Source organism: Macaca mulatta, chromosome 3 (assembly GCF_049350105.2).
Source record: "Macaca mulatta isolate MMU2019108-1 chromosome 3, T2T-MMU8v2.0, whole genome shotgun sequence".
Lineage (NCBI taxonomy): Eukaryota > Metazoa > Chordata > Mammalia > Primates > Cercopithecidae > Macaca > Macaca mulatta.
The window spans coordinates 149,071,734-149,092,046 of record NC_133408.1 but is presented as its reverse complement, the minus strand read 5'-3'; positions in this window follow the sequence as shown (position 1 = coordinate 149,092,046).

The following is a 20,313-nucleotide window of genomic DNA, read 5'->3' as shown; positions in this document are numbered from 1 at the left end:
TGAAACATGTATAAAATATAATTATGTACTAAGATTCAAATAAATAACCAAAATACCAAAGAACAGATAACTATGTAGCTCTTATTCTCTAACCAAAATTACTAAATCTAGATATTCTAAACAAGAAATAAGAGAGAAATATGTTAGAGAAACTTTGAAATCATGTTTCAAATAATTATGGGTCCCAGTATAAATCATATATAGAAACCAGAATGTATGTATTATAGAACAATAATAAAATGATTACATTAAAATATTTCTTACAGGAAATGAGCAAATAATTCTATTAGAAAATAAGAGAATGAAAATATATTAGCTAAGTGTCCAATTCATAAAGATAATATAATTAAAATAAGAGTAAATTCATAGGTAGTGGAAGGTAAGGCATGAAGAGGTAAAAGCAAAATAATAATAATAATAATAATAATGTAATGAGGAGCCACAGCAACACAGTTGAATAGAAGGCTCTACCAATGGTCCTTCCTGCAGAAACACCACATTTGACAAAACAAGAATCTTCGTAAGAACCAAAAATCAGGTAAGCACGAACTAACAGTACCTGGTTTTATCTTCATATTGCTGAAACCGGCACTAAAGAGATCAGGAAAGACAGACTTGAATTTCCAGTGCCACCCCTCCCTCATCCCCCAACAGCAGCCATGTGGTGCAGAGAATCTGCATTTTGGGGGAAGGAGAGCGCAGTGATTGGTGGACCCTGCATTAACTCAATGCTGCCCTGTCACAGCAGAAAGCCAAACTGGACTGAACTCACCTGACACTTGCCCACAGCGGGAGTATTTTGACCAGCTCTAGTTAGAGGGATTCACCCATCCCAGTGGTCAAAAATTGAGTTCCTGTGACCCTGAGCACTGTGGGCTAAAGTGCTCTGGGCTTCTAAATAAACTTAAAAGGTAATCTAAGCCACAAAGACTGCAAATCATAGGCAAGCCCTAGTGCTGAACTTTGCTCAGTGCCAGTGGACTTGAGGGTATGTGACTTACTCAGACAATAGTCAGGGTGACGAAAGGAGTGCTTGTGCCACCAATTCTCCAACCCCAGGCAGCACAGATTTCTGCTCCACAAGACACCTTCTCCTTCCACTTGAGGAAAGGAGAGGGAGGATGAAAGACAAATTTGCCTTGCATCTGGATTACCAGCTCAGCCCCAGTAGAATAGGGCACTGGGCAGAGTCAAGAGGTCGAGGCCCTAGCTCTGAGATGACATTTCTAGAGACACGCTGGGTCAGAAGGGAATCCATTTTCTTGAAGGGAAGGACCCAGTCCTGACAGGTTTCATCACCTGCTGACGAAAGAACCCTTGGGCCCTGAATAACCAGCAGCAATACCCAGGTAATATGTCATGGGCCTTGGGTGAGACTCTCAGACTTGCCAGCTTAAGGTGAGACCCAGCAAATTCCCAGCTGTAATGGCAATGGGGAAAGACTCCTTCTGCTTAAGAAAAGCAAAGGGAAAAAAGGGGGGTTTTGTCTTACACCATAGGTACCAGCTTGGTCACAGTGAGGTAGAGCACCAAGCAGGACATTGGGGTCTCTGATCTCTGGCCTCCGTTCTTGGACAGAATTTCTGGGCCTTCCCTGGGCCAGAGGAGATCCCACAGGCTGGAAGGGTGAGTCCCAGGCCTGTCAGCATTCACCAAATGCTGACTGAAGAGTCCTTGGATCTTAAGTGAACATCATTGGTACCCTGGCAGTGCTCCCCATTGGCCTATGGTGATGGTGGCCATGGGGTGAGGCTCCTCTGCTTGTGGAAAGGGGAGAGAAGAGTGAAAAAGGCTGTGTCTCATGGTTTGAATGTCAGCGAAGCTGCAGTAGAAAAGAACACCAGGTAGATATCTAAGTTTTTGCCTCCAGTCCCTGGCTCCTAGAAGGCATCTCTGGACTGACCTAAGGCCTGGAGGAACTCATCACCTTGAAGAGAAGGACACAAACCTGGCTGGTTTCATCTCCTTCTTATTGTAGAGCCCTAGAGACCTGAATGAACATACACAGTAGCCAGGTCGTGGTTACAGCAGCCTTGGGTGAGACCCAATGCTGTGCTGGCTTCAGGTGTGACCCCAGAACAGTCCCAGTGGTGGTTGCCTCAGGGATGCTTGTGGCACTCCACCCCCAGCTCCAGGTGGCTCATCACAAAGAGAGAGACTCCATTTGTTTGGGAGGAAGTTAGGAAAGAGAACAAGAGTCACTGCCTGGTAATTTAAATAATTCTTCCACATCATATATAAGACCATCAAGGTGGTACTTCTATGAGTCCACAAGAACAGTGTAACTGGGCTTGGGCTGCCCCCTAATGCAGATACAGCTTAGATCAAAACACTCCAGTCCTTTCGAATGCCTGGAAAGCCTTCCCAAGAAGAATTGCTACAAACAAGCTCAGAGTGTGAAGACTACAGTAAATACCTCACTCTTTAATGCCCAGACACCAATGACCCTCAACAAACATCAAGACCATCCAGAAAAACATGAACTCACCAGATGAATTAAATAAGGCAACAGGGATCAATCTTAGAGAAACAGAGTTATGTAACATTTCAGATAGAGAATTCAAAATAGCTGTTTTGAGGAAACTCAAAGAAATTCAAAATAACATAGAGAAGGACCTCAGAATTCTACCAGATATATGTATCAAAGAGATTGAAATAATTAAAACAAATCAAACAGAAACTCTAGAGCTGAAAAATGCAGGTGACAAACTGATAAATGCATCAGAGTCTCATAATTGAAGAATGGATCAAACAGAATTACTGAGCTGGAAGATAGGCTATTTCAAAATACACAGGCAGGGGAGACAAAGGAAAACAAGAAAGAAAAAGAATAAAGCACATTTATAATATTTAGAAAATAGCCTCAAAATGTCAAATTTAAGAGTTACTAGCATTAAAGAGGAAGTTACTAGCAGTAAAGAGAGATAGTGGTAGAAAGTTTATTCAAAGGAACACTAACAGAGAACTTCCTAAGCCTAAAGAAATGCATTAATATCCACGTACAAGAAGGTTATAGAACACCAAACAGATATAACCCAAAGAAGACTATCTCAGTGCATTAAATAATCAAACTCCCACAGAGTAAGAGTAAAGAAAGGACCTTAAAAACACCAAGAGAGAAGAAACACATTATATACAATGGAACTCCTATATGTCTGGCAGCAGACTTTTCAGTGGAAACTCTACAGACCAGGACAGAGTGGCATGATATATTTAAAGTACTGAAGAAAAAACCTTTTACCCTAGAATAGTATATCCTGTGAAAATATACTTCAAACATGAAGAACAAATATTTCCCCAAATAAACAAAAAGTGAGGAATTTCATCAACACCGGATCTATCCTATAAGAAATGCTAATGTGAGTACTTCAATCAGAAAGAAAAGCATGTGAATAAATAATTAGAAATCATCTGAAGGTATAAAACTCACTAATAATTGTAAGTACACACACAAAAAATACAGAATATTATAACACTGTATCTTTGGTGGGTAAACTAGTTAAATGTTAAGTAGAAAGAATCAAAGATGAACTAATCAAAAAGAATAACTACAACTTTTCAATCCATAGACAGTAAAATAAGATATAAATAGAAACAATGGAAAGTTAAAAAGCAGGGGGATGATATTAAATTACGGAGTTTTTATTCATTTTCATTTTGCTTTTTAGTTTGTGTATTTCTTTATATAAGCAGTTTCAAGTTGTTATCCACTTAAAATAATAGGTTATAAGATAGTATTTGTAAGCCTCATGGTAATAGCAAATCAAAAATATACAATGGATGCACACAAAATAAAAAGCATTAAATTAAATCCCAAGACAAGTGAAAAGTTACCTTCACTAAAAGTAACATTGAAAGGGAGAAAAGAAGGAAGAGAAAAACCACAAAACAAGGAGTCAATTCAGCAAGAGGATATAACAATACATATGCACAAACTCTGGGGCACCCAGATATATAAAGCAATTATTAGAGCTAGAGAGAGAGAGAGCCCAATACAGTAATAGCTGGTGACTTTGACACTACACTTTCAGCATTGGACAGACCTTCCAGAAAGAAAATTAACAAAGAAATATTGGACTTAACGTGTGGTGTAGACCAAATAGACCTAAATAGGTATTTACAGAATGTTTGATTCAATTACTGCAAAACACAAATTTCTTTCCTGAGCATATGGATCATTCCCAAGTTAGATGATATGTTCAGTCACAAAACATGTTTTTAAACTTTCAAAAAATTGAAATAATATCTAGTATCTTCTTTCATCATAAGTGAATAAAAGTAGGAATCAACAGCAAGAGTAATTTGGGAAACTATACAAACACATGGAAATTAAATAATATGTTCCTGAATGACCAGTCGGTCAAGGAACAAATTAAGAAGGCAATTAAAAAATGTATTGAAACAAACAATAATGAACACAACATAGCAAAACCTATGAGCTACAGTGAAAGCAGCACTAAGTGGGAAGTTGACAGCTATAAGCATGTACATCAGAAAAGCCAAAAAAAAAAAACTTCAAATAAACAATCTAACAATGCATCTTAAAGAACTAAAACAAGAACAAACCACATCCAAAATTAGTAGAGGAAAAAAATAATAAAGATCAGAGCAGAAATAAATGAATTTGACATGAAGAAAACAATACAAAAGATCAACAAAACAAAAATCTGGTTTTTTGAAAAGATAAACCAAATTGGCAAATCTTTAGCCAGACTCATTACGAAAAAAAAGAAAAAGGCCCAAATAAAAAATAAAATCAGAGATGAAAGGAGATATTACAACCAATACTACAGAAAGTCTAAGGATTGTTAGTGGCTACCATGAGCAACCAAATGCCAATAAATTGAAAAATCTAGAAGAAACAGACAAATCCCTAGACAATTACCTCCTCCCAAAATTGCACCATGAAGAAATCCAACACATGCACAGCACAGCACAATAACCAGTAACAAGATTAAAGCCAAAATATAAAGTCTCATAGGAAAGAAATGCCTAGGATCTGATGGCTTCACCACTGAATTCTACCAAACATTTAAAGAAAAACTAATAACAATCCTACTCAAAGCGTTCTGAAAAAGAGAGGAGGACGGAACACTTCCAAACTCATTCTACAAGGCCAGAATTATCCTTATATCAAAACCAGACAGAGACACATCAAAAAAACAAAACTAAACGCCAATATCATCAATGAATATTGATTCAAAAATCTTCAATAAAATACTAAAGAAATGAATTCAATAACACAATAACAAAAGATCACTCATCATGACCTGGTGGGATTTATCCCAGGGATCCAAGGATGGTCCAACATATGCAAATCAATCAATGTAAAAGAGCAAATCAATAGGATGAAGAACAAAAATCATATGATCATTTCAATTCATGCTGAAAAAGTGTTTGTTAAAATTCAACATAGTTTCATAATAAAAACCCTGAAAAAACTGAGCATAGAAGGAATATACTTCAACATAATTAAAGCCATATATGACAGACCCATAGCTAATATTATTGAATAGGGAAAACCTTAACGCTTTTCCTCTTACACCTGGAATACAACAAGGATGCCCATTTTTGCCACTGTTATTCAACATAGCACTGGAAGTCCTAGTTATGAGGCAGGAGAATAGGACCTAGAGGCAGGGAACATAAGGCCAATTCATGCTGACTTCCTAGAACTAAATAAAATGCAAACACTTCAGCAATGACAGGAATGTGAATGGCTTTGTAACTTCACTTCATCCTCTCCATTTACATAAGCCACACACACTGAGTAACATCCTCTCTATTTACACTTGGTAACTTCACTTCATCTACTCCATTCACATAGAGCTTATATGGAGTAAATGACTTTGTAACTTGACTTTATCCTCTTCATTTACATAGGACATACATCAAGTAACTAATGGGAAGCCTCTAGAGGGTATTGAAACCCCAGAAAAGTTTGTAATCAGGGCCCTTGAGCAGCTTGCTCAGGGAGAAGAGTGTGCTTTCATTTTCAATAAATCAGTTTTGTTGCTTCATTCTTTCTTTGTTTTATTTGTGCATTTTTTTTCAATTCTTTGTTCAAAACGCCAAGAACCTGGGCACCTTCATCCAGTAACAACTAGAGCAATCAGACAAGAGAAAGAAATAAAGCGTATCCAAATTGGAAGAAAAGGATTCATGGTATTTATGTTTGCAGATTATATGATCTCATATTTAGAAAAACCTAAAAACTCTACCAGAAAAGCATTAGAACAGATGAAGAAATTCAGTCAAGTTGTAGGATGCAAAATCAATATACAAAAATCAGTAGCATTTCTATATGCCAGTAGTAAATAATCTGAAAAGGAAATCAAGAAAGCATTACCTTTTACAATAGATACAGATAAAATAAAATGCTTGGGAGTAAATTAAATCAAAGAAAGATCTCTGCAATGAAAACTATAAAACATTAATGCAAAAAATTGAAGAGGACACCAAAAAAAATTCATATTCATGGATTTGAAGACTCAATATTGTTAAAATGTCCATACTACCTAAAGGAATCTACAGATTCAATGCAATACCCATTAAAATACCAATGACATTCTTCACAGCAATAGAAAAAAAAATCTAAAATTTGTATAGAACTACAAAAGACCCAGAATAGCCCAAGCTGTCCTAAGCAAAAAGAACAAAACTGGAGGAATCACATTACCTGACTTGAAATTATACTACACATCTGTAGTAACCAAAACAGCATGGTACTGGCACAAAAACAGACACATAAAACAGTGGAAAAGAATAGAGAACCTCAAAATAAATCCGTACATCTACAGTGAACTAATTTTTGATTAAGGTGCCAAAACCATACATTGGGGAAAGGACAGTTTCTTCAATAAATGGTGCTGATAAAACTGGATAGCCATAGGCGGAAGAACGAAACTAGACCCCTATCTCTTGAAAGGACACAAAGATAGATGTGTACCCGCCCCCCACCCACTACACCCTTGTTCTGCTCTCTAATCTTTGCACGTACCAGAGGTTTCGTAAGTTCTGTAAGTACATGTTTCTCTTTCTGAGGCCAGGTCACAAGGAATGTTTAAGTAAGATAGCCAGGTCACAAGGTGTGTTTAAGCAAGATAGCCATAAACTGGTCGTGCAACCTGATGCAATATAATTAACTGCCTTTGTGTAAAACTGCTCTTCCGCCTCAAGGGTTGTACTGAAATATCAGAAATGGCGGGAACCAATCATAGTTTGCCAAATCGCTTTGTTCAAACTCCAGCCAATCATACCTCTAATTTGTATAATGATTCTATGCCTACTTTCCTTAGACTATATAACATTGTTCGGAGCTCAGTAGGGGAGCTCTCCTGCCCGTCTCGTTTCACGAGCAAGTGAGAGCTCCAGGTTCGAACCTGTAATAAAGATCCTTGCTGCTTAGCTTTGACTCTGGACTCTGGTGGTCTTCTTCGGGGAATAAACGGTCTGGGCATAACACTCTTACCATATACAAAACATCAAAGCAAAATGCATTAAAGACTTAGGTCTAAGATCTCAAACTATGAAACTACTTCAAGAAAACATTGGGGAAACTCTCCAGGACTTGGTCTGGGCAAAAATTTCTTGAGTAATATCCCACAAGCACAGAAAATCAAAGCAAAAATGGACAAATGGGATCACATCTAATTCAAATGCTTCTGCACAGCAAAGGATAAAATCAGCAAAGCAAAGAGACAACCCTCAGAATGAGAGAAAATACTTGCAAACTGCTCATCTGATAAAGACTTAAACAGAATTTGTAAGAAGCTCAAGCAACTCTATATTAAAAAATCAATCTGTTTAAAATGGGCAAAAGTGGGATTGCTGGATCAAATGATAGTTCTACCTTTTTAAGTCCACCAATCCCACTACTGGGTATGTACCCAGAGGAAAAAGAAGTCATTATACAAAAAAGATACTTGCACATTCATGTTTACAGCAGCACAAATCGCAATTGCAAAAATATGGAACCAGCTCAAATGTCCATCAATCAACGACTGGATAAAGAAACTTATATATATATATAATTTTACTCTGAGAACTACATAATCAAATCAGCATATTGCAGCAGAGCTAACTGAAGTCACCAAACAGACACAAGGACTCCTTTTAGACAAGAGAAAACCAAGTAAAAAATAATGACATAAAGTAATTAAAAATAACGTGGTAAAAAATCTTATTCTAAAAGGGCATTTTAAATATATATATATTTAATAATATGTATATTTTATAATTATATTTTAAATATATATAATAAATATATATATTTATATTTAATTAGTGTATGTACACTAATACTATTAGGCCATAAAATGGAATGAAATAATGGCATTCACAACAACGTGGATGGAACTAGAGACCATTATTCTAAGCGAAGTAACCCAGGAATGAAAAACCAAACATCGTATGTTCTCACTGATATGTGGGATCTAAGCTATTAGGACGTAAAGGCATAAGGATACAATAATTGTGAGGACTTGCGGGAAAGGGTTGGAGGGGAATGAGGGATAAAAGACTACAAATTGGGTACAGTGTACATTGCTTAGGTGACAGGTGCACCAAAATCTCATAAGTCACCACTAAATAACTTACTCATGTAACCCAACACCACCTGTTTCCCAAAGACCTATGAAAATAAAAATAATAAAATAAAATCAATAAAAATGGGCAAAAGATCTAAATAGACATTTCTCAAAAGAAGACATGCAAATGGCAAAGAGGTACATGAAAAGGTGTTCAACGTCATTGATTTTTGTTTTAAGGAGAGACAAGCAAAAAAAGGGGGAACAAGCAGCCCAGGAAGCTGAGACATTTTAAGGAGAGATGAACTGTGAAATTATTTAGTGATTGGATCGGGCTGCTGAGTGACGTTGAAGGTTTATGCTGTTCTATGCTGTATAATTGGTAACCACAGCAAAGCTGCTGGGCTTTTGCCACAAATTTCACATCATTAGGCTCTGGTTCGCATCTGGGTAGCTCTATAGGAAGATGGAAAAACTAAAGAAAGGCTTTTTAGCGATAAAGAAGCACGGTAAAAGCAGCACAAGAAGAACTGAGAACTCAGACTTACAAATATTTGGAATAGCCCTCTTCCTCCCAAGAAACCCTGGAGATCTGGGGAAGACAACTGAGCTCCATGGTATACAAAAGTGAAATCAGTTTTAATTAAATACTAATTGAATTTAAAGGTCATGGTAAACTATCAACCTGGCGTCAAATGGGGGTTTTACAGTTGATAATTGGATTTTTAAAATCTTAAAATCTTTTAAAATTTTAAAATCTTTTACTATCAATACCCTTTTAGAATAAGATTTTTTATCACGTTATTTTTAATTATTTTATGTCATTATTTTTTACTTGGCTTTCTCTGTCTAAAAGGAGTCCTTGTGTCTGTTTGGTGACTTCAGTTAGCTCTGCTGTGATATGCTGATTTGATTATGTAGTTCTCAGAGTAAAATGATATCTAATATGTCTAATTTCTAAATAATCAAGAGTGCTTTATCTTTTGGTCAATATGCTAACATAGATGTACATGGCATTTTGTGGTCCATTACTATGTCTGAATACATACTTCATTCATTCCTTACAAAAATATGTGAGTTTTTAATGAGGCTATTTTTAAATTCTTACAGATTAAAAAAAAATAAATAAATTCAAAGAATGATTTGCTGTTCCCACAATGCTGGAATGTGGTGGAATTAGAATTAAAAGTCATGGTTATTGGCTCCAATTTCTAACACTTTTCAATATATAATCTCTTAAAAAATTCGCTCCTGATTTTCACATCCAAGAATATAGTTAATATTATTAAACTGGCAATCCAATGATGGTTTTTTACCCTAAAATTCTTTTGCTTCCTGGATGAAAAGATGAAGCGAAAAAAAAAATCATCATTATTATTGTTGTTGTTGTTGTTGTTATTATTATTATTATTATTATTATTATTATTGAGACGGAGTTTCACTCTTGTTGCCGAGGCTGGAGTGCAACTGTGCGACCTCGGCTCACTGCAACCTCTGCCTCCCGGGTTCAAGCGATTCTCCCACTTGGGAGGTTCAGCCTCCCAAGTAGCTGGGATTACAAGCACCCGCCACCACGCCCGGCTAATTTTTTGTATTTTTAGTAGCGACGGGGTTTCACCATGTTGGCCAGGCTGATCTTGAACTCCTGACCTCAGGTGATCCGCCTGCCTTGACCTCCCAAACTGCTGGAATTTTTTATGTTTGAAATAAAGCAATTACTAATCTTAAAATAAAGGTATTTAGGGGAATACAAGCGGTTACTTTAATCAAAATGATCCCTCACAGACACCATTTTAAATTTGCATTAAATGAAAGATAATAACCCGAATCTCAAGTATAGATTATCCTTGAAATTACAATTGTTAAATGTGTACCTTGTTATTCATTTTGACAGGCATTTTCTTAATGATTAAAATATACATCAACTGTACAAATATAACATTAAAGTGTAAATACAAGAAAGAAATGTCTGCATTGGAAAGTTATCTTTGCTTGTAAGAAAACAAAGACGTAGGGCCAGGTGAGGTGGCTCACGCCTGTAATCGCAGCACTTTGGGAGGCCGAGGCAGGTGGATCATGAGGTCAGGAGATGGAGACCATCCTGGTGAAACCCCGCCTCTACTAAAAATACAAAAAATTAGTCAGGCGCGGTGGCGGGCGCCTGTAGTGCCGGCTACTCAGGAGGTTGAGGCAGGAGAATGGCGTGAACCCGGGAGGCGGAGCTTGCAGTGAGCCGAGATGGCTCCACTGCACTCCAGCCTGGGCGACAGAGCGAGACTCCGTCTCAAAAAAACAAACAAAAAAACCCAGAAAGATAAGAAAATAAAGATGTAAATGCAACCTCTTTTTAATCTTTGATTCATTTCTTACTAAAATGGTAGCTATACATCTGAATGTCTGACTTTACAGACAGCACAATTATTTTGGATTATAAAGCCTATACAACGTCTTGATTAGATCAAGATGTTTTCCAGCACAGGACAATGTGCCATTGATTTTTGACCTTCTAATGTTTTATACTGTCCGAAATTTTACAAATGACCTTTCATACTGTAATTCATTTGCCATTTTGTGGCTATTTCATATTATCTTAGCTTACCAAGGTCATATACCCAACATAAATTGCTATGAGAGTAGGTGATTAATTAAAAAAAATAATATTTTCCAGGCTGAATGAAGACAGCTGTATAGACTTAACTTTATACTGAAAGTTATGTGAACCTTGTAAACTATTTTTGTTTTAAAATATTGGAGTTATATGAAATATGTGGAAAATTTTAAAATGATGAATATAAGAAGCATTTCAATTTTTTTTCTATCAAACATACAAATGAACATATACAAAATTATTTTTGCATAAGCAGAATAATATTGCCATTCGTTTGGACAACAGTACTACACACAATGTATTCAGGGAAACCAGATGAAGTAGTAAAAGTGAAGCTGTCTTGTGGATATTTCAGTTGTTCTGTGGTAAACAAAATTTTTTTGAGGAAACACCACATACATTAACTATCATTCTGTTTCATAAACAGTTCAAATAAAGAACACATGGCTTAAAACTCAGGAAGATATTTCATTTATTTGGCAATAAATCTAATTAAAAGGCAACAGTAATTATTTTCAGTTGATAAAGTCATGCAGAAAATAATAATCAGCATCTGATTTAGAAATTCAGCATTACCTTAACAATGTAATAAATGTGGTTAACATCAGCCTTCTGGACAATTATGATGTTAAACATCCTTGATTTATTCTTTCATAAAGGAACATAAGTACCCCTTAAAATCACTTAAAAGATGGTCTTATTTAGAAAGTAATAAAAACAAGGGAGAATGAGGAGTCAGGTACATAAACTTTCTGAAGCATTTTTCTTTCTTCAAATTGGGATTGTATTTAAAATTTAAAGGAAAGAACGAAAACATCACAGACTCAACCATGTGTTCTGATGCTAGACATTACTTGTTCCATTTAAGTTCCTTATGTTATGTCCTTTCTGTACTTCATCTGTGCTCTAAATCTGTCTGATGAATAAAAGAGGGAAAAGAGAAAAAAAAAAGGAAGAAAAATAAAAATAAAAATAAATTTCTACCTTTTTTCCCCCCAAAAATCAAATTTTACTATTGCTCAACATCAAGGTCTATGCCATCTAGGACCCTTTATATATACTTAGGTGGCATAGACAGGGATTTTATTTTAAAAATCGAATATATTTTTATTTTATGTAAGCCTCACAAACCTTAGCATTAAAACAGAAGTTGTTCTCAACCAGAAGAGTATTAAAATGGCTTCCTTCTGCTCACTTTTTCTATCCTCTTTATGCATTTTTGTAAAGTATGATGTTTCAGCTACATATGGAGAATTTCCTTTGGCAGTGGTCATTGGGAGCTGGGTCTGCTGATGCCCTAAACCTGCTTATGGATGCAAAAGAAACTTTCAAAAATTTGCTCTGCAACAGATAACTGCAACTGTCATTCAATTGATGATCATCTTTTTCCATTTTAACTCGATCTTAACTCCATTACCTTCTCTGTCACTTCATTCCGACGGGTCATTGCCATTGGTATTGAATACAGAACTATATAGCACTTCTTGTCTTCTAATATTTTCCTCAGTTAGAACTTAGTGTCTTTTGTTGTTATATTTGAATGCACCTCCTCTCTAGAAAAAACATTAAGAAAACCTTATTATCTTTTGACAAGTCTTTGCTATCTCACCTGCGCTCTTCTAGTTTATGTGCTCTCTGGTTTTCATTACATTCTTCAGGTGCAGTGTTGCCCAGCTTGGCAAAGTCTTTGAGAAAGAAACCCTCCATAATTTCACAGGATAAGTTCAAACAGCAGGAATGAGATAGGCTGGATGAAAGTGTGCATGTTCATTGTATGCCTGTGTCAAACCATCTCTTGTACCACATAAATATATACACCTACAATATACCCACAAAATTTTAAAAGAAGAAAGTGGGAGTCCTGATTCATCATTTATTTCTATTGATCCTCTCTCCCCCATTTTGTCACCTGGCATCAAAGAGAATAATTTCTAGATATGTTCCTAATCCTATTTCATTTTGAATTTTTTTTGGCGGGTTGTCATTTTGGAAGGTAACTGATAAATTACATAATCCTCTAAATATCTTACTTTACCTAATTAAAATACTCCCTACCCTACTGTCATCAATAATGCAAGAGTTAGCTGCATTATAGCAGTTGGTAATTCTGTTACCTAAAGATTTAATCATCTAATGGTTATAATTTAGCCATAATTTCAGGATGGTGATTATTTAGTAGGGCAGGAACTTCTTAGAAGCACATGTATTATATGATAGTAACACCTCTTCTGCCTACCCTGAGGGTCAGGCTTCCTAATTTTGCTTTAACAGATTTTTACCGACTTTCTAGACTTTCACCAATATGAAATAAACATACAGATGTGCACACCTTCCACACTTTAAACACACATTGGTAACTGGCTGGAAATCAGTTACACTCAGATGCACACTCCTTAGGATCAGTCTCAGTTTACATATCTCAGTATCTTGGGGAAGACGGTTATATTTTCTTCTTCAACTTTGAACTCTACATTTAAAAAATGTATACTGCTTGGCATCTTTGAGGATGGTAAAAGAAATCCAGAAGACTATAAGCTCTTCTAAGTTAGGAGCCATAACATCATGGTTCAGTACCACAGCCCCAAATATAGCTCATGTCAACACATATGATAGATGTCTAATAGGTATTTGTTGAATTGTCAAATGTAATATTAAATGGTAATGACAATGTGGTTGAAAAGTATATTATTGGCTAAGAATAAGTAATCAGCATCAGGCCCAAAGAAAGATTCCAGAATACATAGGACACTTTCTAAGAGGGAGCCTACCTAAGGAGTTGGCTAGTGCTTACCTCATTAAACAACTACCGTAACGGCTCTGATAATTTAGACAATATAGTACAGTGTAACACAAAACCAGATAAATTCAACAGTGAAACTGAATAGAAAGTGCAGCAGCAATCCATACATTTAAAGAGTGGATAAATGGTAGAGATGGCATTGCAGAATGACTTGGAAAGATTGGCCTCTTGAAAGAACCATGCAAGCAACTTCTAATTGGCATCCCTGTTTCTTCTTTGCAGATCCGTGTTTCTGTCTTTGCATGATAATCTATTAATACACTCAAAACAGTGGCAAGAATGATCTTTAAAATAGTTAAATAGGATTATGATTCTTGTCTTACTCAACATAAACTCAACGACTTTGCAGTGGCCTACAAAGCCTACACACATTCTACCATTGCCTAGTCTTTTTTTATTTCATCCCGACTTGATTCCCCTTTACTTACTCCGCTGAAGTCACACCAGGACTTGACTATTATTGAAACATACCAGGAGACTCTTGCCTTAAGACACTTATACTTGTTCCCAATGCCTGGAATGCTCTTCAAAGAGACACACAGCTCACTCTCACTTCCATCTAATCTCACCTCTAAAGTCACTTTCTTAGTGGGTACTTCCTGCGCCATGTTGTCTAATATTGCAGGTTGTACTATCCCAACCCAGGTTCATTTCTTATTTTTCATCCCCACTGAATACTTCTCTCTAGCACTTTTTGCTGTCTTATTAGAAATTTTTCTTATTTATCTTTTTCATTGTATGTCCTACCAATAGAATGTGAGCTCCATGAGAGTAGAGATTTTGCTTTGCTTTGTCTTGTTCACTGTGTTATCTTTATTGCCTAGAAACATGACCAGTGCAATAAAAGTCTTGTTAAATCACGATAATTTTAAATTTGTTTTATTGTTATTTATTTCTAATCTAAATGTTTAGAAGGTTGAGAATAATTGGTATGATATCTATTCTTTTAAATTTGTTTAGATTTTATTATGTAAATAATTTGATGAACAATTTACATATCTTAGAAAGAGTAATCTTGGTACAGGTTACAGTTTGTATGTTAATATTGCTCAAATATTTTCATTTTCCTCCCCTTTTTTTTCTCTTATTCTATCAAACAAAGGTAAAAGGCATTTTGAAATCTTTTACTAGGTTGGAGATTTCTTAGTCATATGCTATGATTCATACAGTTTTTATACTAATATAACATATTTTGAGGCTAATTTATTATATACAGATAAGTCTCAAGTTGTTTTCTCTTTATGTTGAGATTCCCTTTGTTTTTAAAGACACTCTTTCACTTTAAAAATCATTTTAACTGATTTCTGCAATGACACCAAAATAATTTTCATTCACAACTTTGTGATAACATTTTCTATTATTTTATTTATCAGTGTCCTTACCTTTACTTGTAAATTTCCCTTACTTGGAGTTTGCTTTGGTGGTGGTTTATTTGTTATTAGTTTGTACTTATACTATCTGATAAGCTTCATATTTTAATTGACTTATTTACTTCATTATCATTTTTTTAGCCATTGGATGATTGAAATATTTGGACCTATTTTCACCATTCAATTTTTTTTCTACTTTCTTACTTTTTCTATGATTACTTTTTCTCTTTCCTTGCAGCTACTTTGTAAAAGAGGATTTAGTTTTTGTTTAGTTGTCATGTTTTTCCTAGTCCATTTTCCTCACTATTTGGATGTTACATATGCTAATTATATATTTTTTTTCTTTTCTTTATTTTTTTAAATAGGGTCTTGCTTTGTCACCCAGGCTGGAATGCAGGGATCTGACCTTGACTTAATGTAGCCTCAACTTCTTGGGCTCAATCAATCCTCCAAACTCAGCCTAATGAGTAACTGGGTCTACATGCAGGCAGCACCCACGTTCAGCTATGTTTTGTATTTTTTGTAGAGTCAGGATTTTGCACATTTCCCAGACTGGCCTCAGACTCCTGGGCTCAAGTAATCCTCCTGACTCAGCCTCTTGAAGTGTTGGGATTATAGGCATGAGCCATCACGCTCAGCCTATAGTTTCTTTTAATAGTTATCTTTAAACATGTGATTGAATTAATGAAATCTAGAAATAATATCACAACATTTTCCCAGAAAAATCAGGATTTTGTGATATTTTACTTCAACCACAATAACTTCATTTGCACAGCATTGTTATCTCACTACCTATTTCTTTGAATTATAGTCTACAATTTTGACATTATTATTTCATTAATATAACTGTTAATTTGTGCATGTGACACTTTTTTTATGTTTAGCAATATCTGATGTGACCATCCCTATTTGCATCTCAGAGATTCTTTATATGGTCATTTTCCTTTCTATGAGATAATGAAGGTTTTTTGGTAAATTTACTCAGGGTTTATTTAACTGGTAAAGATTAATAAGCCCATCATATTTGAAAGATGATTTTCTGGTTAATACAAGTGTCTTTTGACAGTTGTTTTCTTTCAGGATTGAAAATATTATTTCACTGTTTTGGCTTTCACAGTTGCTGGTAAGAAAATTGCATTAGTACAATTTTCTTTATTTTTATATTTTGTCTGGTGGCTTGAAAGATCTCTTCTTTGTCTCGATATTCTGGAGTTTTACTAAAGTATCTAACTTTGTGTGTAGGGGGTGGAGATGGTGTCTGTCCTAGTATACTTTGTACTTTGTTTTATCTGTAGACTCATGCATTTCATCAGTTTTGGACAATTTATAGAAATATCTCTTCAGGTATCTCATTTTACCTTTAGTCCCATATTCTGGAAGTCTTATTAGACATATGTTAGAGCTTCTCACTCTAAACTCTAAGTAAATTTCTTTCTTTGACTCTCTAAGTCTAAATCAGTCTCTCTCTCTTTCTCTCTGATATGATTTTCTGACTACTGATTTATTCTTCAGTGTGTCTAGTCATTTGTTCAAATTATCTGCTAAGTTTTTAATTCTGAATTATAGGTTTTATTTTAAATCTGCTAATTATTGTTGGTAGATTACATTGTGATTTCATTTTTTAATTTTTTACACGCTACACCTAGTTTTTATTTTAATTCTGTAAACGATGAATGCAATACCCAATGTTCTTTGTCTCTATGCTGATGCTCCTGATGCTCAACCCTTTTGCCTTCTTATGTTTTGTGACCTCTGAATATGAGCATTTCTTTTCCCGATCTTCCTCTGTGGGAATCTAGGGCCTAAATGTGAAAAACTTTAAGCTACAGAGGATTTATGTCTGCTTCTGGTATGACCCAAGAGATTCTCATAACCACTCAAAGGCCCTCACAGAAAGGGAAGCTTGATTTGGTCTTCACACTGTGATAGACTCTCATAATGGTCTTTGATCCAAGGGTTGGTATGGGAATTTGATCCTCAGACAAATAACTTTCAGGTTATCTTATTCTTCACTGCTTCCTGCTCAGATTTCAACTCAGAGATTTACTGTTTGCTTGTTTGGGTCCTTGAAGATTTCCCTTATTTCTTGAGACTCACTAATGCATTTCTATCCAAGATCTAGTGTTTTGTAGAAGAAAAACTCTACAAAGGGTCTGATTCACCACTCTGCTGAGAGTAGAAATGTTTCAAACATTTTCATGTTATAAAATTTCAAATATTAGTTTCTTCAGTCAAAAAGATTATGTGCATCTTATTCAAAACTTATTAGGCTTTGTATGAATATATTACAATAGGTATTTTAAATTCGCAACTCTTAAATTGGTTCAAATCCCTGTGATTAAGAATGTATTATATAAAACATATCATACCAGTGACTCAAGTCATTCTAACCACAAAATATAAGATTAAAAAAGAGTAAAATAAGTACAAACTGCTTAATAGTGATTATCAACACGTAGCCACTCTACAAGAACAAAAAAGCCATTATCTCAATCATATATCTATGTCCCCCAAATGAGGCAGCATTTAATTGATTCTTTTCATTCTCTAAATTGAGTGCATCATGCCACGAACATCCAAACTATTTTGCTATGGTAATAGTATCATCTTCAAAGACAAGATTCTTATAAACTACATGATTTAATATTTGCTTGACTATTTTTACTTCATTCTATTACATACATTCTGGACATTATCAGAATTTGCAAACACTGGAGTCAGTATCATTATCAATTTGCATTAACATAAAACTCTTTTTCAAACTGTCTTAATTATATCATGCCTCATAAATCCAACTTGGTCTATGTGTATTAACTTATCCATAAATCATTCAAGTCTTATTGCCAAAATCTTGGCATATATCTTTATAGCACATTTAGTTATTTAAATGGACCCATAATTTTTAAGAATGTTATCCCTCCCTTTTCTCAATTAGTAAGAATTACTTTGCTCATAGTTGGGGAAAAATCATGTTGTACTGTGTGCTCCACAAATACCATACAAGGTATTGGTGTCAGTTTCATCCTAAAATTGTAAAATGACTCATTGGACAGCTGTATTCACCTGTTCTTTGCCCTTCACAAGTTTTCAGAAGTCATTTTGATAAAATTAATTTGTTTCCACAGGACGTTCTAATCAGTGACATTGGGGATATATTTTCAAGCATTTCTTAGCTTTATAGTTAGCAAGAAATAAATCCACCAGAGTTATGACACTATTTTTTCCCTTTTATATAAGACCAAAGGAAATGAGAAAATATTCTCTGTCATCACAGCACTCTGAGCCTATTTTCCCTGGGGCAAAACATACTTAGATATAGGACAGACACTAGGGTGAAACACTATGTTTGAGTGCTAAGGAAATTGTTCCTTAGAGGCCTGAAAAGTTAATGTGTCTCATTAAATCACTACCATGGAACAGTACCAGGCTGCACAGAAAGTCAGAACTAGAAGAAGCTGGAGAAATAATCTAACAATACTATGAAATTATTTTACAGGTAAGAAACTGAGTCCCTGAAAAGTTATGCAATTTGTTGAAAGTCACACAACTAATTAATAAGAGATTCAAGACGAGAATTTAGGTTTCTGATTCTTAAATGAAAGCGTTATTCTATATAGTTGAGAAAATATAATTCTATATTACCTTGATTACATTTTATAAGCTATCCTTCAATTTAAAAAGACTTATATAATTAACATCTTCCCACCATTTCTTTTCTTCTTTTTAAAACAAATTTTGCCTACATTTCTTGTTGATTAGATGAAAATATTTTCAATATGAAATACTTTTCTAGGAATTGGGGCTCAGGAGGTTTTCATAGACTCCAAAGATTCACGCACCAGAGACAGCTCTGTGGTGGAGTAGTCAGAAAAGACGGACAGGAGCAAATATCAAAGGGTTTTTACCCCATGTTAAGTAATTCTGACTATATCTTAATATCAAAGAGAAGATATTGAAGGATTCCAACGGGACAAGCACTCGAATAACTTTTCTGCTTTATAAAGCTCAAGCTATGCCAATATTTTAAACAAAGGTTGGAGTGGAAAACAAGAGAATACTCAGCAAGCTATTAGATTATTAATATATACTCACAAAAAAATCACAGGGCTAGTCCCCCCAAGATATTATATTAGGTATAAAATAGTTTGATAATGTTTCCATATTTAATGAGGTATAATTGACAAAATTGTATACATTCAAGATATGCAATTTGATAATTTGGTACATTTCTGCATTGTGTAATAATTATAAAATCGAATTAACACACCTAGCACCATCCATAGACATGTGATGAGAGCAGATTTTAAATGTCTGCATCATACACACACAAAGAAAAAAAATTTGTAAGCAAAATTGAGGATAATTTAAAGACAGCCAACTAAATAACTAGTGCAATATGCAAGGATAAAGAACACAGTGGGAGAAACAAATTTGGAGAGTAGAGAACTAAAATGATTTTTTCGATTTGTTAAATTTTAGCTTTCTGTTGGGATATTCAGATAAATATTCTATATGTGGTAAAACAGAACCTAAGAGAAATTTGATTTAGTGATAGAGATTTAGAAACATACGGATAAGTGGTACTGAATTTATAGATATTAACTTATTTCTATGTAAACATAAAATTTTACAGGATTGAGTAAAGTAAGAGTTGAAGATGAAACTGGAGAATACCAGTACCAAAGAAAAAGGTACAGAAAGTAAAAAGGTAGAGTACCTAAAGAAGTAGGAAAAAATAAAAAGAATATGGTACTGTCATGGAAGACCACGATAGGGAGAACATAATAAAAGAGAAAGTGCTCCACAACGTCATGTCCTGCAATGGGTTTAAGTGAGATAAGAACTCATAAGTTTATCTCGGTTTAGTAATGCAAAGGTCCTAGGTGAACGAAAAAGTAGTAATTTCAGCTAAGGAACAAGAGAAGAAACCATATTAGAGAGTTGAGGTGTCATTGAATGGGAGTTTTTGATGTAGAGAAACAGACAAAATCTATTATTTCAGAAGTT